The sequence below is a fragment of the Erinaceus europaeus genome, chromosome 12 (genome assembly GCF_950295315.1).
Source record: "Erinaceus europaeus chromosome 12, mEriEur2.1, whole genome shotgun sequence".
In the NCBI taxonomy this organism is placed as follows: domain Eukaryota; kingdom Metazoa; phylum Chordata; class Mammalia; order Eulipotyphla; family Erinaceidae; genus Erinaceus; species Erinaceus europaeus.
In genome coordinates, this window is record NC_080173.1 from 70202887 (window position 1) to 70225560 (window position 22674).

A 22674-nucleotide genomic window follows, 5' to 3' on the forward strand; every position below is an offset into this window, starting at 1 on the left:
CTGGGCCTCAGAGCCGCGCAGTTACCGCGTCGGTCAGCCTCGGCTCCGCCAGGGGGCGCTCACGGAGCCGGCGCTCGAGCCCCGTCGCCCGCCTCGCCCCTCTCTATGGTGGCTCGCGCGCGGCGGCAGCGGGGGCGCGCTCCCAGGGGGCGGGGCCGGGGCGGGGCCTCGCGCGGGGCGGGATCAGCCGGGCCGGCCGGGGATGGGTGGGGGGGCCAACTTCCTGGGGCCGCGTGTGAAGATGTCGCGACCGCCCCCCAGTGCCCCTCAGCCCGGGAGACATCGCGGCAGCAGAGCCCTCAGACCCCCAGCTTGAGGCGTCGGCGGCGCGGATCCGGCCCCTCCCCTCTCTCCCAGGTGCGGGCTGGGCAGGCGGTGGCGGCAGGTGAGGCGGCAGTGGCGGCGGCGGCGCCGGGAACCGCGGGGCGCTTGTCGCCGGGGGTGGGGGGGCTGTGCGGGGAGACGCCGAGGTGCTGCGGGGGGCTCGGCCGCCGGGCTCCCCAAGCTGTGGCGGTCCGGGGGCGGCGCCTCTCTGCCTGGCGCGGCCTGGGACTCCTTCCCCTCCTGAGATGGGGGAGTCTCCTCATTCAGGGGAGTCACTACCTGTCCCGTTAAAAGGCCCCCCACCCAAAGAAAGCGTCTGACCCGTGTTTGGGGGGAGCAGTGCCCCGGGGGGATGCGCGTCCTCACACGCCCCCAAACTGGAGGCTGCACTTGGCTGCGGACACAAGAGTGCGCCCATCGCGGAGGAAACTGAGGCAGGTTGGCGGCGGCCTGCGGCTCCCCCGGGGCTGGGACCTGGGCCGGCCCTGCGTCCTGCAGGAAGGAAGGGAGAGGGAGCCCCGCGGGCTCCTTGGAGGAGGAGAGGGGCGGCGGGACTTGGGAGGCTGCAAGGAGAAGTTTGGGAATGTAGACACCTCCCCCCTTGTGAAAGTCGTCCTCTGCCGGTCGGAGGAGGTGATGTGAGCGAGGTCGCGGGCGGCAGAGGGAAGTGGGGCCTCTCCCCAGCTGGCTACCCGGCGCGCCCCGGCCCCCGCCCCGCCGCCCGCAGCTGTCCGCCCCGAGCTGTCCGCCCCGAGCTGCGCTGCAGGCTGCCAGGGGATGTAAACAATAGACATTCGTGGTGTTTCTCTCTCTCTCTCTCTCTCTGTCTCCCCTTTGGGTTGAAGACTTCTTGGAGACCGCTTCTGTCATTTGTTCAGGGATGGGGAAGAGGAGAACGTTTTGGGGATGGAGGAGGTGGGGGTGGAGAGCAAAAAAACCCCAACCTGCTTTGTATCATCCAGGAAGAATTTACCGTGCCTCCTCCCAGTCTACCCCAGGGAGAGATTATCTAGCTAGCTTGCAAATAGGGCTTTGCAACACCCCCCCCCCCAAATGTCACTTTGTATCCTGGCTGGAGGCCACCGGGAGGTGATGAGCAAACTGACCCAGGGCCGGGCGGTCGTCCTTTTCAGGAAGTAGTGTTTCCTATAGTTGTTATTTTTTTACAGGTGGCTGGGAGGACAGAGAAGACTTGTGTCACCCCTGTTGTGACAACTGTTTGGGGACGCTTGTGGTTTTCCCAGTGACAGTTCAAGTTTCTGAAGTGTTGCCAAGACTCCCCACTTACTGTATGTCCCCCCCCCCCCCCCAGGAACAGGAGAAGGTAGGGATATGGTGCTGTACTGAGTTCCTATACAGAATTCTGGGCTTGGGAGCAGGCATTGACATTTCCCTTTCTGTTCTGGGGATTTCAGGTTTGACAGAGGTCTTTACTACTTTCACAGTTTGCATTCTCTTTCACATTCAAGGAAAGATAATGCATTTCTGAAACTTCATGGCACATTCCCTAAGAATCTCGGAACTTCTGGGGGTCAGGCGGTGGTGCAGAGGGTTAAGCGCACGTGGCGCAAAGCGCAAGGACCGGCGTAAGGATCCTGGTTCGAGCCCCCGGCTCCCCACCTGCAGGGGAGTCGCTTCACAGGCGATGAAACAGGTCTGCAGGTGTCTTTCTCTCCTCCTCGGTCTTCCCCTCCTCTCTCCATTTCTCTGTCCTATCCAACAACGACAACAATAATAATAACTACAACAATAAAACAACAAGGGCAACAAAGGGAATAAATTAAAAAAAATAAGTAAATAAAAATAAAATGGCCTCCAGGAGCGGTGGATGCATGGTGCAGGCACCGAGCCCAGCAATAACCCTGAAGGAGAAAAAAAAGAAAGAAATAAAAAAAGAATCTCGGAATTTCTGAGTACATTTTATAAATTAGTTTATCTAGAGATGTTATTGTTTTAAATTTGAAGATTATGTATACCAATTGTAGATTGATGTAGCAGAACTAGCTAATAACCTATTGTGCTTGAAAATTGCCATGTAATCAATGACACATACATACATATATATTTTTTAAAATATTTATTTATTGGGTAGCGACAGAAATTGAGAAGAGAGGGAGAGACAAGAGACAGACACCTGGAGCACTGCTTCACCACTCAAAAAGCTTGCCTCCTGCAGGTGGAGACTGGAGTCTTGAATACAGGTGTGCCACTGCTCAGCTTGGTACTAAATGTCTTTATCTCTTAAGGGGAACTGCTCACTGAACACTTTTTTTTAAATTTTATTTATTTATTTAATATTTATTTTATTTATTTATTCCCTTTGTTGCCCTTGTTTTATTGTTGTAGTTATTATTGTTGTTATTGTTGGATAGGACAGAGAGAAATGGAGAGAGATGGGGAAGACAGAGAGGAGGAGAGAAAGATAGACACCTGCAGACCTGCTTCACCACCTGTGAAGCAACTCACTGAACACTTTTTATACTGATCAGGTAGAGACAGATGTCACCCAGTTTACAGTGGAGCCAGTGGTTGTAAACTCTAAATTGACTTTACTTAACCAGCTGGCACAATAGTAAGTGCAAAATGTGACAGCAAAGAGACTAGAAATTAATTTTCAGACATGCATACTCTCACCACTCCTTGCTGCTTTATCATTTAGATGAAGAGAAAGAGACACTATAGCACTGGAGTTTCCTCTGATGTCAGAGCATTTCCCATTTAGTGCCAGGGCTCAGACCTGGGCTACCCACAAGTGAAGGCACGTACCCTATTCAGTAACCTCTTTGGCCCCTGTTTTCAAGCTTTTTCACTGCTAAGCCAGTTGACATAGTGGTGTGCTTAGCACCACTAATAAGATTGGCTCTTTAAGGGCTCTTAAAATTGCAGTGGAAAAGACATTTTCAGTTACAGCATTTGAGAAGGCAAAACAAACAATACCTAGCAAAGATGGGCACAATTATTACCATACTCCTTGTGATGTTTAACGCAGCCACACCCATTTCTTAGGAGTACTGTACCTTGAACTTTCTGGAAACACCTACATAGCTAAGCAGTATTAGGGGTCCAAGTCCACCTTGATTTTTTTTTTTATTAGTGACTTAATATTGATTTACAAAATTATGAGAGAACAGAACACTTCCATACCGTTCCCACCACCAGAGTTCTGTGTCACCATTCCCTCCATTGGAAACTGCAGTAGTTCTCCTAAGGTCACAGAAATGGGTTGACTATTATTTTTTTTTCCTTTTTTTTAAAATTTATTTTATTTATTTATTCCCTTTTGTTTCCCTTTGTTGTTTTATTGTTGTAGTTATTATTGTTGTTGTCGTTGTTGGATAGGACGGAGAGAAATGGAGAGAGGAGGGGAAGACAGAGAGGAGGAGAGAAAGATAGACACCTGCAGACCTGCTTCACCGCCTGTGAAGCAACTCCCCTGCAGGTGGGGAGCTGAGGTTCGAACCTGGATCCTTATCCCGGTCCTTGCGCTTTGCGCCACCTGCACTTAACCTGCTGCACTACAGCCCGACTCCCTTATTTTTTTTTTTTAACCAGAGCACTGCTTAGCTCTGGATTATTGTGGAGCAGGGGATTGAACCTGGGACTGTGGAGCCTCAGGCATGAGAGTCTCTTCATATAATCATTATGTTATCTACTCCCACCCAACTATTATTTCTGTAACTATCTATCTATAAATACAGATATTTCTGCATTCTTTTAAAAAAATATTTGCTAGAGACAGCCAGAAATTGAGAAGAAGGGAGATATAGAGCGGGAGAGAGACAGACACCTTCAGCCCTGCTTCACCACTCACAAAGCTATCCCCCATGGCTGGGACTAGGGGCTCAAACCTGCATCCTTGCACATGGTAGTATGTGCACTCAACCAGGTGTGTCACCACCTGGACTTCTCATTTTCTCTGTGGTCCTGCCTCCTTTTCCTTTCTTTTTTTCTTTTTTTTTACCAGAGCACTGCTCATTTCTGGCTTATGGTGGTATTGGGGGGGGGGGTTTGGACCTGGGACCTGGGAGCCTCAGGCATGAGAGTCTGTTTGCATAACCATTATGCTATCTCTCTCACCTTTTTTTCCTTTCTAAGTCACACTTAACACCTGTTACTACTTATGAATGTCCTTCCTAAACCACTTCTCTCTCTGGGCCCTAATGAAGTTAGAGTTCAGAGCTCTCTGGTCATCTTTCTCCCCCACTGGGAGTATGGACCAAAATTCCTAATGGGGTACAGAAGTTTGGAATTCTGGTTTCTGTAGTTGACTCTCTGCTGGACATGGCGTTGGCAGGTCGATCCATACCCCTAGCCTTTTACTGTCTTTCCCTACTGGGTAGGGTTCTGGAGAGTCCACTTTGATTTTATAAATTCTTTTTTTTTTTTTTTTTTTTTAACTAAAGCACTGCTTATGGTGGTGTGGGGGATTGAACCTAGGACTTCAGAGCCTCAGGCACTCTGCATAACCATTATGCTGTCTACCTCTACCCTAAAAATTCTTTAAGGGGCTGTGATATAGCTCTCCTGGTAGAGTGCACACTGCCATCTTTGGGTACTCAGAATTCAAGCTCCCTAGCCACCACCTGGAATACCTGCACAGGGGAAGTTTCATGAATGGTGAATCAGTGCTGTGGTGTACCTCCTCTTCCCTCTTTGGCTGTCACCTTCTACCAAAAACATCTGTCAGGAATGGTGGATTCATGCAGGTGCAGAGCCTCAGTAACAACACTAGTAGCATATAAATACATAAAGTAGAACCTTTAATATTGCTATTATTTAATGAGACATACCAAGCTTTGACTGGCTGTAGTATTTTCCTCCCTGTTTTGGGAGAAAGATTTAACCCCTGCAATACAAAACTGTTAAAAGTTTAATGACTGTATTATTTACAGAGTCTTAAAACCCTAAAACTAGTTAGACTCTTAAGTATATCCTGCTCTATCCCACATGAAAGCCAATCCAGATAGATAGGAATCATTGGCATTAGTATTGAAAGACCTCAACTCTCCCCATTTCCAGGATTTAGTAGTTGTCACTGTTAGGAAAGGGATTTTTATCTAATCTTGTAATGCCTTTCTCAGTTTAAACCCATCATTCCCTTGTTTTTCAAGACTTGTATAATTTTCTTTCTTCCTTTTTTAAAACATATTATTTTCCCTTTGTTTTTGACCTTGTTATATTGTTGTAGTTATTATTGTTGTTGATGTCTTCAGTGTTGGATAGGACAGAGAGAAATGGAGAGAGGAGGGGAAGACAGAGGGGGAGAGAAAGACTGACACCTGCAGACCTGCTTCACTGCCTGTGATTCACCGCCTGTGAAGCGACTCCCCTGCAGGTGGGGAGCGGGGGGCTTGAACCGGGATCCTTATGCCAGTCCTTGAGCTTTGCCACCTGTGCTACTGCCCGCCACCCCTCTCCCTTTTTTTTTTCTTTTAAAGATCTTAGTTATTTTATTAATGAGAAAGATAGAAGAAAGTACCAGGTGTCACTCTAGTACATGTGATGTTGGGATTGAACTCGGGACTCATGCTTGAGAGTTCAGTGCTTTATCCATTTCACCACCTTCCAGACCACAAAACTGTTGTGAAATTTCTCTGCTTTCTTTTAAGTCAGATTTAGTGTTCCACATGCCTGATGCATTTGTACCTGTTAACATTCTGAGCCATAACTAAGCATTTAGAGACTCCTCTGATTTTTCAAACATTGTCCTTTCTCAAAGCAAACATAAAAATCTGTGTTTCCTCTGGGGAAAGATTAGTTCTTTGTACTTGTTAGCAAAATAGAAACCTTTCCTCCCCAGCTTTCTACAAATACATTTTCTTTACCTTTTCTTACTTTCTGGTTTTGCTAGTACAGTGACTAGTATGGTAGTGAGTGATGAATCAAGAGTCTTTAGCAGGTCCTGAAGCTTCCTGAATCATCAGTGAAAGGTTTTCAGTCAGCTTTTGCTTGTTTAGCATGTTTTATTACAAGGAGTTGTCAAAAAACAGCTGCTCATTGATAGATTTCATACTGAGCAATTTGTTACTGAGGTATCCAGGCATTCTTTAGAATTAGAGATTTCCTAGTCCCATCTACAGGAGATTCTGATTGAGTGAAGATGTAATGGCCAGTAAGACACACACATATATATATATATATATATATATATATATATATATATATATATATATATATATATTAATGGTACCTGGAAAGTAGCTTAGTTGGTAGAGTGCAGGGCTTTGATTCTTGGGGCTCTGGTATCACATATATCAGAGTGGGGCTGTAGTCTTTCTGGTGCACCTTTCTCTACCAGAGCACTGCTCAGCTCTGGCTTATAGTGGTTGGGGGATTGATCCTGGGATTTAGGAGCCTAAGGCATGAGAGTACCCCCCCCCCCATTAAATAAAATTTATTTGTTTATAGAGACCAGAATAACACTGTCCATATGCAGTGCAGGAATCAAACTTGGGACCTCAGATTTGCAAGGCGTGTTCCTCAGCCCACCTTTTTGTATAACCCTTCACATGTGTGTATGAGATAGTTTTACAAGAGAGAAAAGCCAGACTACCAGTCTGGCAGGGAATTGAGGTGTTTGTGATCAAACTGGCAGCCTTAGGCATGCAGTCTGATGCTGTACCAGTTGAGCATTTCTGGGTGATACTAATGTATATTTTAAAAACCACTCTTGGTGGGCCAGGAGATGGAACAGTGGTTAAAGCGTTGGACTCTCAAGCATGAGGTTCTGAGTTTCATCTCCAGTGGCACATGTACCAGAGTGATGTCTGCTTCTCTCTCTCTCTCTCTCTTCCCCCTCTCATTAATACATAAATAAAATTAAAAAAATACACTCTGGTATTAATTTCCAAAAGCCTGCACTCCCTCCGCACCTTTGTGAGTCTGATATGCAGAAAGGATTGGGAACCTCTATTGCTTTGAAATGCTTTATAAATTAGTAGCCCCTTTAAAAGTATTATGTTATTTATGATGTTTGATTTGCTAGAATAAGCCATTTCCTAGTCACTACTGATAACAAAGAGCTTTTACAACTTTTATGTAAATTACAAAGAGGCACCCTCCCTCTCCTTTGCTGTATTATGTCCTGAGTCATGAGGGAAAATGTGTGAAAGTAGCTTCTTTTGTTTCCTGAGAGGACAAATGAATGATAATGTGGAAACCACTGGGGTCTGGATAGGTAGGCGAATGTAGTTGTAGATCAGTGTTGGATAGGGGAGATGCCTGGGAATTCTCTGTAGGATTTAAAAATAAAGCCAACTTAGCACAAGCACATTATTGGGGGGGAAGAAAAGGATACTTAATAGAAAATAAAATTTAGTCACAGGTCCATTGCTGAATTTATGGAAGGAAGATTAATTGCTGAAGTACAGAATTCTCTAGAACAGAATGGGCTACTGAAAGTATTAGGAACTTTTTTTTTTATGGGAACAAATAAGTTTTTATTTTTTACAAATACACCAAAGAATCATGCAATACTGCTAGCATTGAATGCAATCCTGGGTCATAAGTCTGCACGCATCCTTTGCAACTGGTCCTGTGATGGCAGAACCTTTATTGTTTACAATGACCCCCACATTGTCTTCAAAATATAGAAATGCACCATCTTTTCTCCGGTATGACTTTCGTTGTTGAATTACCACCGCTGGCTGTACCTTCTTTCTGAGCTCTGATTTGCCTTTTTTGACTGTGGCCATCACCACGTCACTCACACCAGCAGCAGGAAGCCTGTTCAGTCGTCCCTTGATACCCATGTCTCCCCACCCATTCGCACGCCCAAACAGTTGCCAAACTTGGTGTATGTAACTTGTCATACCACTGATGGAAGCAAACAACAGGACATGCTGTTGCTTCACCCAAAAGTGGTGTCTTTACTCTTCCCTTTCTTGACGGCTCAATGGGTCACTAGTAAGAGGCCCAGTGAGTTCTTTTAAAAAGGGTGAATTTTTTTTTTTTAAGTTATCCTTATTTATTTGTTGGATAGAGACAACCAGAAATTGAGAGGGAAGGGGGTGAGAGGAGGGAAAGTGGCAGAGAGACCCTACAGCATTGCTTCACCGCTCATGAAGCTTTCCCCCTGCAGGTGGGGACCGGGGACTCGAACCTGGTTTCCTGTGCACTATAACATGTGCACTCAACCAGGTGTGCCACTATTTAGCTCCAAGTGTTAGGAAAATTAACTTGGGAAAAGCCTAACAAGTCTTAGGAGACAGGGCAGGGGTAGATAGCATAATGGTTATACAAACAGATTCTCATGCCTGAGGCTCCAAAGTCCTAGGTTCAGTCCCCACCATAAACCAGAGCTGAGCAGTGCTCTGGTGTTTCTCTCTGTCTCTCTCTCTGCGACTCTCTCAAAAATAAAATATAAATAAAAATATTAAAAAAAAAGAAAAAATGTCGGAAGCAGATAAACCTTGCCATGCTGCCTTAGAGGAGTTCTTCTGTTGCTTCTTTTCCTTCCTTCCCTTCCTTTCTCTCCTTCCTTCCTTTTCTCCTCTCACTTTGTCCTGAGCACTTGGGGTTCTTGTGCATACATTTTTTTTTCAATGTCTGGGCTACTTTTTCAATAGACAGTCAGAGTGAGGGGGAGACACCGTGTCACTGAAGCAGCCTCCATCGCCATAGAACTTCCCATGTGTTAAAAGCTCAAACATAGATCACGCGCATGGCAGTGTAGGTTAGTTCTTTTTTTTTTTTTTTAAGTGTTTCAGTGAAGGCTAAAGTGAAAACTGAAGACTATGGGTAAGAAGAATGAACCATTTGACACTTAAAACTTGTATTAGAATGAGCAGAGTAGGCATGTGTCCAGGGTTATCTGCAGGAATAAAATTAACATCCAAATTTTGTCTTTTACATTTGGGTGGTAACCCTCTAGGGCGGATGAATCTAGGAAGCTTTGATGGTCACACCAAGTAGTACATCACTTGCATTTCTTCCTTATCTGCATTTCACTTTCTTCTGTTTCTCTTTTAACCTACCTTCCTTTCTAGCTGCCAGTCATATGCCATTAAGTAATCACAGTCCAGGACCCCTAGTACTCCGGGTAGAAAGAATTTGCTGGTTGCTAACACCTGTCTCCTAGCGAAATGAATAGGCTCTTTTGTGGACAGGATGTTAAAAAAAAAAAAACCCAAAACTGATTAGTTCAGCATTTACTTAAAGGGCCTACTAAAGGTACAGTTTATTTATCAGTGGTTTCAAGTTAAATATTATATGTATATTCTTATTTTGAATTATAATGTAGGGTGAACTAACATCTAAACGAATTTTTTTTTTTTTTTACTGCTCAAATAGACTAGTTTCTATCATATTGATTGGAAGTCATTTATATTCTAAAGAGGTTTCTACCCTTAAGGGCCTTTGTATTGTTCCACAAATGCAATACAATTAAAGTTTTGTTCACTGCACTGCTGACAATTTGTTTAATTTCTGTTCCTTATATATTTCTGCTGGCAGCTGGGAAATTAAAATACTAGATGTTGCGTAAAACTGCTTTTTTGAGGGGTGATTTTACTATCATTTAAATGGACATGGGCCCCAGGGTACATTTTTAGAGATGTCTTATTCAACTTTCCTCTAATAGTCTCTTTCTCTCTGTAGAATTAATGTGTTAAGACCCATAATTGACTGTTTAAGCATTCAGAAAAAAACAATGTTTGGCCTTTACCCTGTGATTATATTTTTTTCCACATTTCTTTTGAGGAAATGTGTGTAATTTTTGGAAACTAAGTATATTATAGTTGCATGAACATATAAACTTTTGTCAAGTCTAGACTGTGGAGTAATTTTCTTTCATAAGTTGAAGTATTTAATTTCCACTGCCAGGCTCTTTTTAGATGCTAGCATTTGCAGACTTTATGTGGAAAGACCTAAGATGCTTGGCAAATCCTCTTCCTTCCTTTCTTTTCTTTTTTTCTCCTTTCTCTCTCTCTCTCTCTCTCTTTTTTAAGAATTTATTTATTAATGAGAATGATAGGAGGAGAGAGAAAGAACCAGACATCATTCTGGTACATGTGCTGCCGGGGATTGAACTCAGGACCTCATGCTTGAGAGCCCAGTGCTTTATCCACTATGCCACTTCCCGTACCACTCTTTTTTTTTTTTTTTTTTAATGCTTTTTATTTTATTTCAGAGAGACTGAGAGAGAAATGGACTGGAGCACTCCTTATGGTAGTGCTGGGGATTGAAACTGGGACCTGGAAACCTCAGGTATGAAAGTCTTTTTGCGTAATCATTATGCTACCTTCCCAGCCCATCAAAATTTTATATTTATTTATTTATTTATTTATTTATTTATTTTATTGCCACCAGGATTATGGCTGGTGCTTGGTGCTGGCACTACAAATCTGTTGCTTCTTGGCAGACATTTTTTTCCTTTTCATTTTCTTGGATAGGATGGAGAGAAAAGAGAGGAGGGGGAGATAAAGAGGGAGAAAGACAAGACACCTGTAGACTTGCTTCACAACTCATGAAGCGTATTCTCCCTGCAGGTAGGTACCTGGGGCTTGAATCCAGGTCTTTGCACATGATAATAGTGCACTTAACCAAGTGTGCCACTACCCAGTCCCTGGACCTCAGTCATTTCTGTCTCCTTGCCCAACCTCCTGCTTCCACCCCTTCAGACAACCTCCCAGCTGCTGCCACCATACCTGGCCCAGCATCTCTGTCATGCTACTGCCCAGCCCGCTCACAATTTTTCTGATAATTTTTCACTGAAATGGCTTTAGTCTTCAGGAGCAGTAGTTGCTCTGAAGGAGACTTTAAATTTAATTATTATTTTTTTAAAAATTATCTTTATTTACTGGATAGAGACAGAGAAATTGAGAGGGGAGAGGGAGACAGGGAGAGAGACATAGAGACACCTGCAGCCCTGCTTCACCACTTGTGAAGCTTTCCCCTGCAGTTGGGGACAGGGGGCTTGAACCAGGGTCCTTGTGCACTGTGGCAGCCAGGTCCGCCACTGCCTGGCCCCCTAAATTTAATTATTCTAGTCTACACTTAATTTTCTACAGGATTCTGGAGAGGTTCTCACCAGGCTTCTGATTTTAAGGAGTTATGCTGAATTACAGGTTTTTTTTTTTTTTAATTAAAAAGGAAAATTCTATTAAGGCTGTTTGCCTTTTGGAAAAAACAAAAAAAAGGAAAGTGATCTTGATCTGTTAATTTTTTTCCCCCTTTTTTTCTTTTTACCAGAACACTGATCAGTTCTGGTTCATGGTGGTGGTGTGAGGGATTGAACCTGGGACTTAGGAGCCTCAGACACAAGAGCCTCTTTGCATAACCATTATGCTATCTACCTTCACCTGTCTGTTAATTTTTCTTTTGTTCTCTCCTATAAAAAAATACAGAGGGTTACACTGGGTTAAGTGCACATAGTACAAAGCGCAAGGACCTGTGCAAAGATTCCGATTCGAACCTCCGGGCTCCCCACCTGCAGGTAGGTTGCTTCACATGCGGTGAACCAGGTCTGCAGGTGTCTTTCTCTCTCCCTCCCTATCATCCCGTCCCTTCTCGATTTCTCTCTGTCCTATTAAAAAAAAATTTTTTTTTAAAAGATACAGCAAAACCATCTTGTTCTGCTAGTAACCTTTCTCACTGCTTCCACCCATAAGCTGAATTTGAACTATTTATTTATTTTTGCTGCCAGAGTTTTTGCTGGGGCTTCATGCCTGTACAGTTCTACCATTCCTAGCAGACTCTTTTTAGGAGAGACATGGAGGGGGTGAGACAGAGTAGCAGAGACTCCGTCACATTTCTTTACTAATTAGGACTTTCCTCTGTGCAGGTCCTCTCATGTGATAGCTGAGGTCTCAAACCAGAGTTTTTGCACTTGATAAAGTGGATGCTCTATTGGCTGCACATTCTCTATATCTTGCATCAGGAAATTCCAGCTTTGTGGGGAAAAAACATAGCTAGCCAGCATCAGTTATGCCTTTATTTCCTGGTTTAATGTTCACAAGTCTTCTTTTTCCCCCCACTTTATTGGGAGGCTGGTGGCCCACAGTACAGTTGTTGACCACATGCCTTTTCTAGAATTGCATATTAAGATATAGTTTTATTGGGGGCCGGGTGGCAGGACAGCGCGTTAAGCGCAGGTGGCGCAAAAAGCAAGGATGGAGTAAGTGTCTGGGTTTGAGCCCCCAGCTCCCCACCTGCAGTGAAGCAGGTCTGCAGGTATCTATCTTTCTCTCCCCCTCTGTCTTCCCCTCCTCTCTCCATTTCTTTCTGTCCTATCTAAATACGACGACATCAATAACAATAATAACTATGACAGTAAAACAAAGGCAACAAAAGGGAAAATAAATATTTATAAACAAAGATACGGTATTATTATTTCTGGGTTATGGAATGGCCATGGTTCCCTGGGGCAGCTATCTTTTTCCTACCCTTCCCAGGGATGTCTGTTGCCAGCTAGCTTAGCTCTGGGTTCTTCCCCACAAAATTAGAACAAGACTTCTTAGGATATAGATTATAAAGATAAGTTTGTGGTCCGGGAGGTGGCGCAGTGGTAAAGCTTTGGACTCTCAAGCATGAGGTCCCTAGTTTGATCCCCGGCAGCACATGTGTCAGAGTGATGTCTGGTTCTTTCTCATAAATAAATAAAATCTTTTAGAAAAAAGTTTGTTAGGAGTGAACTGTGGCTGTGAGTCAGCTACCTTAGAAACAGCTGGACTTTGTGTCAGGTGGGGTTAAATATTGATTAGTGACAGCTTGATTTTCTTTGAATTTCTCCCCCCATAGGCATGTCCCAGGAATGTGGAAAAGTATATTAAAGGCTGAACATAATGGTTCTTGTTCAGCAGGCTTACAAATTTTGTTTATGAACAAAGTCCTTTGAACTTTCCTTCACTTAGATTTTCCTGTCAGCTCCAGGCTTTGTCTGCCCTTCTGGCCACCAGCTGAGGCTACAGTGAGGGACAAATGGAGGCAGTGAGATTCTTTAAAAGGCCATACAAAGACTTATTGTTGGTTCTTTTTTTTTTTTTTCTCTCTTTCTTTTTTCTTTTTTTTGGCCTCCAGGGTTATTGCTGGGGCTCAGTACCTGCACCATGAATCCACTGCTCCTGGAGGCCATTTTCTCCCTTTTTGTTGCCTTTGTTGTTGTAGCCTTGTTGTGGTTATTATTGTTATTGTTGATGTTGTTTGTTGTTGGATAGTACAGAGAGAAATGGAGAGAGGAAGGGAAGACAGGGAGAGAGACAGACACCTGCAGACCTGCTTCACCGCCTGTAAATCAACTCCCCTGCAGGTGGAGAGCTGGGGGCTTGAACCGGGTCCTTATGCTGGTCCTTGAGCTTTGCGCCACGTGCGCTTAACCCACTGCACCACCGCCCGACTCCCGGTTCTTTTTTTTTTAAGCTTTATTAAGGTTTTCTTTATTTTATTATTTTTTAAATTAAGATTTATTTTCGCTAGAGACAAGGAAAATTGAGAGGAAGGGGTGAGAGAGAGAGAGAGGGAGATAGATAGAGATACCTGTAACACTGCTTGATTCACCACTCATAAAGCTTCCCCAATGCAGGTGGAGGTTGAGTGCTTGAACTCTGTTCCTTGTAGACTGTAATGTGTACTCAACCAGGTGTACCCCCCCAGTTCCTTTTATTGTTGATTCCTCCCCTCCTCCTCCTTTTTTCTCAGCTCTGGCTTACGGTGGTGTTGGGGATTGAACCTGAGATATTTTTTATTATTTTTAATTTATTTATTTTCCCTTTTGTTGCCCTTGTTGTTTAACATTGTGTGGTTATTAATGTTGTTATTGGTGGGTAGGACAGAGAGAAATGGAGAGAGGAGGGGAAGACAGAGAAGAGGAGAGAAAGATAGACACCTGCAGACCTGCTTCACTGCTTGTGAAGCGACTCTCCTGCAGGTGGGGAGCCGGGGGCTCGAACTGGGATCCTTATGGCGTCCTTGTGCTTTGCACCATGCATGCTTAACCCGCTGCACCACTGCCCGACTCCCTGAACCTGAGATCTTAAAGCCTCACTATACTATCTCTCCCACCTATTGTTGGTTCTTAATACATTTTTCCTATATATTTAATAACCTTCTCCTATGTTCTCTGTTTGTCTAGCTAGCTTGTCTCAAACCCACCTGACTTTGAGCCATTTAGGTTTGGTTTCATTTGCTGAAACATTTGACTGTCTTGATCCTTTTTAAAGACATGCTGCCTGGTCATCTAGAAGGTAATAGGCCACCTGGATCCTCTGAGTAGTTAATGCAATTAGCCAGTGACCAGCACCATTGCTTATTTACAAATGCTGAAATATGTTAAAAGACAGGGTGGGGGGAGTCGGGCAGTAGCACAGCGGATTAAGTACAGGTGACACAAAGCACAAGGACCAGCGTAAGGATCCTGGTTTGAGTCCCCAGCTCCCCAACTGCAGGGGAGTCGCTTCACAAGTGGTGAAACAGGTCTGCAGGTGTCTTATCTTTCTCTTCCCCTCTGTCTTCTCCTCTCTCCATTTCTCTCTGTTCTATCCAACAACGACATCATCAACAACAAAACAAGGGCAACAAAAGCGAATAATTACAAAAAAAAAAAAGTGGGGGTGGTGTGGGGGCCTTTTCTTACATAAATAGTTTTACTCTCCCATTCCATCCTTTTCTTGTACTCTTTTCATTCTTTGTAAATTTGTTTCCAGTCTTGGTACTGATCACTTGTATATGAATCAATTTAGCTTACCCTATATTATGTAGAAAATTAGGCTGTCCTTAACATTTTCTGTGAATGTTTTTTACTTGCATAATGATTCAGATGACTGAGAAATAACCAAGCCCAGTCCTTTATTGATTTTCAACCTTTCATGTTATCTTGAGCCACTGAGTCCATAGCCAGTTAATTATATTCCCCCCTGAACCCTCATCCACCCATTGACTAAGTCATTGTACATGGTATGGAAGGAGAAAGCTAAGAACTTAAGCCTTAATTGAAAAAAAAAGTCCTGGATAGAAGAAGAACTTTAAATTATGGAAAGAGGACAGAGTTTTCTAGGACTTTGGCAGGAGTGAATCAGCTGAAGTTCTGCTAGTTTGAGCAGTCTTTGATATTCCAGAGGAGGAATTGTTGATGCAGATTAGCAGCCGTTTGGGCCATTTGTGCTTTATGAAGGGATGAAAAAGAATAGTTATAGGCAGGAGTCAGGTGGTAGCGCAGTGGGTTAAGCGCACGTGGCGCAAAGTGCAAGGACCAGCATATGGATCTTGGTTCGAGCCCTCCGGCTCCTCACCTGCAGGGGAGTTGCTTCACAGGTGGTGAAGCAGGTCTGCAGGTGTCTTTCTCATCCCTTCCTCCCTTTTATTTTTATTTTATTTTAAAATAAAAAAATTTTAAAAAGAGTAGTTACAGGCTATGATGTAGTGTAGGGGTTTGGAATAACTAACTACAGAGACTAGGACTTGTGCAGTCCATAGTGGGCATTCTTAGTTTTTCAGGTTCTCTTGCATTTGCCTCTCTGTTTTACTGATTCTCTTGCATTTGCCTACCTGTTTCTACCTTTTGGGCATGGCTAGATTCAGTACCATTCTTGATCATTTCATCATGTACTGATGGAAGAGTTGGTATAATCATTGTGTGTCAAAGCTGAAGTTTACCTTGAAGTTTGCTGCAGAGTGCGTGGGGAGAGTGGTGCCAAAATATCCTCACCACCTCTCCTATTAGACTGGCCATATATCTAGAGACAGTGCTGTAACTAACTCTAATCATTATCCTACATCTGTTGGTCTGGGTCAGTGTTCTCATCTTCCTGGACTGTTGACACAATTGCAGACCTGCAACTTGAAGAAGAGTAATAGCAAACCAGCCAGTTAAAACAGTAGTTATCTGCAACTTCAATTCCAGATGAGTTTTAGCAGATTTCTAAATTTTACTTATCAAATGTTGTATAGCACATGAAAATGTCTCATAATACCAAAACTAATATTAAAAAAAGACAAAAAATTTTTGCTGTCACTACCACAAAACAAACAAGCAAAACTGCAACATACATGTAAAAACCAATATAAAAATTAACTTGGAGCGCTGACAAACTAACAACAAAAAGAAAGTCCAGACCCTAGGAGGCAAGGACAGAGAGATTCTTACAATAAAGCCAAATCTGCTTCCTGATCAATTCTCAATTCTATACTGTCTAACCAAGATCTTGCTGTTAGAGCCATCTTCCCTACTAAATTTCCATCACTGCCAGTTCCAGCTGCTTTGGCTTCATTGCTTTGGTTCTGGCTGTTTCTGCTGCCACTTCTGTCACAACCAACAGCTGTGGTCCAAATGCCTCAGTGCTGCTACTCAATTGTTGCAGCTGTCTGATTCCACCAGCTAGTTTAGTCTGCCTGGTTCTGCCCTGTTCTGGCTAGCTCCTCTGCCTCAGTGATTATCACTCAGTTCTAGTTAGGGCCTAGTCACCCACTGCCTCAGCATCCACTGCAGCCAGCACCTATCAAGACTGCTGACTCTGATCTTGACAGAGAATCGAACATAATAGGAAGACAAGGTAAGTTACCTGCAATAGTAGACCAATACAGCAGTTTAAAGAAAACCTCAAATTATCAAGCTGTATAATCTACCTGATAAAGACTTCAAACCTGTGGTCCTAGGGATGCTCACTGAATTGAGAAGAATTGTGTAGAAAGACTGCAATAAATTCAGAGAAATGATGATGAAATTTATAGAGAAGTTCATAATAGTTATCAGAAGAATGAAGAGTACAGTGACTGAGCTAAAACAAAATACAGTGGAGGGGAATACTTAGAGGAAGAGATGCAAGGATTGAAGTGGAGAGTAGGGGGAAAAAATAAAAGCAGAAAAAGCCACTTACCCCCTCCAAAAGTGAAGAGAAGAAAAAAAAAACTAAAATGATATAAGAAAGTTATGGAACAACATCAAGTAACATCTCTGCCATATTGGTACAAGAAGGGGAAGAACAAGAGAGAAAGAATTTTAGCTGAGAATTCCCTCCAAATTAAAGAAGGAGATAGATACCTTCCTCTCCCCCAAAAGATCCTGGAGACTTGATAAGCTCCAAGAAAAAAAAAAAAAAGAATTCAAACCCTAGTTTCCCCAGGCACATATTAAAATGGCAAAGATCAAAGACTGGTAATTCTGAAGACTCCTAGAGAAAAACCAAGAGTCACCTATAATGGAAATCCCATAAGATTCTCAGCTGAGGGAGTTAGGCGGTAGTGCAGCGGGTTAAGCGCATGTGGTGCAAAGCACAAGGACCAGCATAAGAATCCCAGTTTGAGCCCCCAGCTCTCCACCTGCAGGGGAGTCACTTCACAAGTGGTGAAGCAGGTCTGCAGGTTTCTTTCTGTCTTCCCCTCCTCTCTCCATTTGTCTCTGTCCTATCCAACAGTGACAGCAATAATAACTACAACAATAAAACAAGGGCAACAAAAGGGAATAAATATTTAAAAAAAAAAGATTCTCAGCTGATGGGAGTTGGGCGGTAGTGCAGTGGGTTAAGCACACGTGGCGCAAAGCACAAGGATCAGTGTAACTATCCCGGTTCAAGCCCCCACTCCCCACCTGCAGGGGAATCGCTTCACAAGCAGTGAGGTAGGTCTTCAGGTGTCAATCTTTCTCTTCCCCTCTCTGTCCCCCCTCCTTTCTCTCTGTCCTATCCAACAACAACGACATCAACAATAACTACAACAATAAAAAAAAATCAAGGGCAACAAAAGGGAATAAATAAATAAAATTAACAAAAAAATATTCTCAGCTGATTCCTTCTTCTGTTCTTTATTTTCTTCCTTCTTTATTTACTTTTGCCACCAGACCTATTACTGAGTCTTCATGCCTATACAACCCTACCATTCCCCATGGATTCATCCTTCCTATCCTTCCCTCCCTCCCTCCCTTCCTTCTGTTGAGCTAGCCCCTAGCCCCATCAGCTGATTTTTCAACAGAAAGTCTAAAGGGGAAGTTGGGCAGTAGCCCAGTGGGTTAAGCACAGGTGGCACAAAACACAAGGACAGGCATAAGGATCCCAGTTCCAACAATGACAACATCAATAACAGTAATTACAACAACAATGAAAAAGGCAACAAAAGGGAAAATAAATATTTTTTAAAAATTAGAAAACATATAGGCTATTTTTACATTTAAAAAATGTTGACATGTATATCTGATATAGTTTCTGCTTAAGTGATAGGCTGTTCATACCTGAATTATTTGTGAAAACATGAATAGCACCCTAAAATCTTTCTCTTTGTTTCATCCTTTAGTAACAGCACAAACATTATAAAATTATGATTCACCACTAATTTTGATTGGAAGGGATTGTACAAAATTCAGAAGTTCTGAATATCATGTTAATAAAGCAAATGTTTAAGGTTTAGCACATAATTAGATGTTTATGTGCATCTTAATGTACATTTAGTCTTTCCAACCGAATATAATTTTTCAAAATGGGGAAATTGAAATTTGTTATTATTACATATTACGAAATGCATATTAAACTGTTCTTTCCATATATTTAAATATACTGATTTTTTTTCACCTAAAATAACTAGTCAGGGAGTACAGAAAAACTGTGAGCTTTAAAAAATTTCCTGAAAGCATTTGTAAGATGTTATAGTACTACAATAGTATTCAAATTTAATGTGCGTCAGGGTCATCTAGGTGCTTGTAAAAGATGTAGTTTCTGATTGCTAGCACAGACCTATAGAATCAAAGTGTTTGGGGATGAAACTGTGTTCTGATGTTTATTTGCTGGCCATACATAGAAAAGTACCTGCACATTTAAAATTAATAATAATATCAATGTTGAGAAACTTCATTTATCAGTTAATGGGCTGCTTTTATTTTGCAGAGGAAGAATTTAGGGCACAGAAAAATGAAGACATTCATTGGTCTCATCCAGAATCCCTAACTAGCTGATTAGCTCTTTCAGGCTAGCAGAGCATCTGCTGACTCCTAATTCATCAACTCTTTCCTTTAAATTACATCATGGTGCCTCCTATTGTTTTTTCTCATGACCTTCAAATCAAAAGCTGCTAATGGTGAGGGTGATAGGTGGATTTCTTCAAAACAATAAAGCACTGAATTGGCTCTTTACAGTGTGGAAACTTAGTGCATTTGAAGTACAAAAAAGGGATTTATCAGAAAAATTATGTACATAAATGTCATAGCATCAGCATTATACTATAAATGTTTTTTGTTGTCCTTTTGCATTTTTCTTTAAACCTCTGAAAATTAATTTTCATGAGTGGGCAAGAAATCAGAGCACTGTTCAATGTTGGCATATGGTGATGTCATTAATGGGGCCCAGAATCTCTTGGGCCTCACTCAGGCATCCTCCCTAGCTCTGCATTGAGTGTAATGACTTTTGTGAAGGATCTGTGACTCTTTGGATAGCATTATTGGGAGAGGATTGTTTCTGTGGACATCTTAAGGACTTGTTATTAAAGTTTGGGCCTTCTACATGTGAGATTCTAATGATCTCAACTTTTTCATTCTGTATTCCAAATAGAGGGTGAAATATATGGAGATGGACAGGCAGACAGACAGACAGAAATAGAGATATTATAGCACCACTCCACTAGCAATGGAGCTTCACTAGTTGCCACAGTGTTCCCATGTGGTGTCAGGGCTCAAACCTGGGATCTCATGCATAGTAAGGCATGCTACCAGGTGAGCTAGCTCCTGTCCACCCACTCCAGTAATTTTTGAGGTTTTTTTTTTTTTAAATAAATTTACTTTTTACTTTTTTTTTTTTTTAATTGCCATCTGGGTTATTGCTAGGGCTCTGTGCCTGCAAGATTCCACTTCTGATGGGCTCCCTTCCCCTCCCCTCTTTTTTTTTTTTTTTTGGCCTCCAGGGTTATCACTGGGGCTAGGTGCCTGCACTACAAATCCACCGCTCCTGGAGGCTATTTTCCCACTTTTGTTGCCCTTATTGTTATTATTGTTGTTTGGATAGGACAGAGAGAAATCAAGAGAGATGGGGAAGACAGAGAGCAGGAGAGAAAGATAGACACCTACAGACCTGCTTCACTGCTTGAGAAGTGACCTCCCCCCCTGCAGGTGTGGAACTGGGGGCTTGAACTGGGATCCTTGTGCTGGTCCCTGCGATTTGCATCATATGTGCTTATCACGTTCACTACCACCTGGCCTCCTGGATTTACTTTTTAAAATTTTCTTTTATTTATTTATTGGATAGATATAAGTTTCATTTCATATAATGTGGCCTGTCACATTTTATCCATAGACCTCTGTGTGGAATGTGTTTTAGAAATATCAGCAATACTTGTTCCTTGCTTGACTAACTTTAGATCTCTTTGCACTGAAAGATTATTTTTATAAAATTACTCCTAACTCTAAAATTAGGAATTTTGAGATTAATAATACTGTTTATTTATTTACTTTTCAAATCCCAAGTCCTCAAAATTGTAGTGTACTTGCTGTATAAGCTAGTCATCTGTAAAAGACTATTGCATAGGACTTGCATATGTGAGGCAGTCCCGTCCCAGGTGCACTGCATATGCTGAGTGCTTACCATGTCTTTTGCTTTCATCAAATAATCTTTAAAAAAAAAAAAAAAAGACTTTACTAACAGCAAAAACATTGGGTTTTGTTTGTTTTTCATGTAAATAGGTAGGGATAGTCCTGTTTGTCAGTAATACTTTTCAATACAAGACATATAGATGTTGATTTAGTCCCATGGGACCTCATAACTGATAGTTGAATAATTAGTGCTACTCCACTTTCAGGAAGAAGTCTTGCTCAGTATAGAAAGTAAAATATTGTAAAGTTTGGTTTTTGTTTTAATTTTTATTTGATAGGACAGAGAAATTGTGAGAGGGAGGGAAGGTAGGGAAAGAGAGGGCTGGGGAGATAGCATGATGGTTATGCAAAGAGACTCTCATGCCTGAGGCACGAAAGGTCCCAGGTTCAATCTCTAGCACCACCATAAGCCAGAGCTGAGCAGTGCTCTATTTACCAAAAAAAAAAAAAAAAAAAAAAAGAAAGAATGAGTGAAAGAAAGGAAGGAAGGAAGAAAGAGGAAAAGAAAAGAAAGAAGGAAAGACCTACAGCTCTGCTCATGAAGCTTCCCTTCCTGCAAGTGGGGACTGGGAACTTGAACTCAGGTCCTTGGACATGGTAAAGTGTGCCACTACCCAGCCCCATTCTAAAGTTTTAAAAAAGAATTTATTTATTTACTTATTATGAGAGAGATGAGAAAGGAAGAGGACCATAGCACTATTCAGCTGTGACATAAAATAGTGCCCGGGTTTTAATCTGCAACCTCTGGCACCACAAGCATGCAAGTTCTGTGTTTTAGTAGGCTGAGATACCTCCCCAACAAAAAAGTAAAACTTGAACTGTGCTTAGGCCAGAGGTATTGCTTTAGGTACATGCTGAGGGCCTGTAAAAACCCATTAACCTCTTCTTTATATTCTGGAGACTGCTTCTGAGACTTCTGTAAAGGAAACTATTTGTAGTCAGTCGGCCTTTCACATGTGAGATGCTCCACTTGGAAACTACATTTCTTACAGTCTGTCTAATTACTACAGCTTTTCAGTTCTTTTTTATAACAAACGGGACACTGTTGACTGAATGCTGAGCTAAAATTGCAGTGAGAATATATTCTTCATGAGTTACTTTCTGCTGCCTTATGGATCAGCTTATGGCTTTGGAGGGACTCAGATAAAAATGTTAGGAGCAGTGAGCCTACACATATATAGCCGCCTAATATATGACAAAGGGGCTAGTGATTCAATGGGGGTAATGAAGGCTTTTTCAACAAAGAGTGGTGGGAAAATTGGATAGCCACATGTGGAAAAGGCAAACTAGACTGCCAGTTAACACCATGCACCAAAATAAAATCAAAATGGATCAAAGACCTGGCTATTAAACCAGAAATTCCTAAAATTTCAAGAAAACATCTATGAAACATTGCAGGATCTTCCCATTAGAGATGTATTTGGAGACTCAACCCTGTTGGCATGGAATGGGGAATACTCAGGTGGAGAGAACCTTAGCCAGTTGCCAGGGCCCTGAGATTAGATATATGCCAGAGTGAAGAGAGAAAAACTACAGCTAGTCACTATTCAGTTGATCACACTCATATGATATCCCTAGCTAGGACAGTGTCAGGTGTGTAACTCCCACCCCCATCCCTAGCTTCCAAGAGTCTTTATTAAGATACAAATAACAGGTGGTTATATATCACATAGACAAACATCAGAATCCATTTTTTTTTTTTTAAACCAGAGCACTGCTCAGCTTTGGTTTATGGTGGTATGGAGGATTGAACCTGAGACTTTGAAACCTCAGGGGACGAAAGTCTCTTTGCATAACCATTATGCTATCTACCGCCACCCCATCAGAATACATTTCTTTTTTTCTTTTTTTTT

The 22674-nt window shown here is 42.4% G+C and overlaps 1 protein-coding gene and 1 non-coding gene across 4 annotated transcripts in view; one reads left to right on the plus strand and one right to left on the minus strand.

Moving 5' to 3' along the window:
• Nucleotides 1-219: 219 nt before the first annotated feature.
• RFFL (ring finger and FYVE like domain containing E3 ubiquitin protein ligase) overlaps nt 220-22674 on the plus strand; it is a 98972-nt gene continuing 76517 nt past the window's right edge. Inside the window, exons 1-2 of one of the 3 annotated variants that reach the window (XM_060203965.1) lie at nt 222-357; nt 1494-1648. The gene's annotated coding sequence lies outside the window, so the exon portion shown is untranslated. Of the gene's footprint in view, nt 358-1493; nt 1649-10438; nt 10531-22674 lie in introns of those variants that run through there. The other 2 variants (XM_060203964.1, XM_060203966.1) reach the window with 2 other exon arrangements.
• LOC132542319 (small nucleolar RNA SNORA21) lies at nt 8127-8261 on the minus strand. The gene has a single exon (XR_009553407.1). It is a non-coding gene; the product is annotated as a small nucleolar RNA SNORA21 (small nucleolar RNA).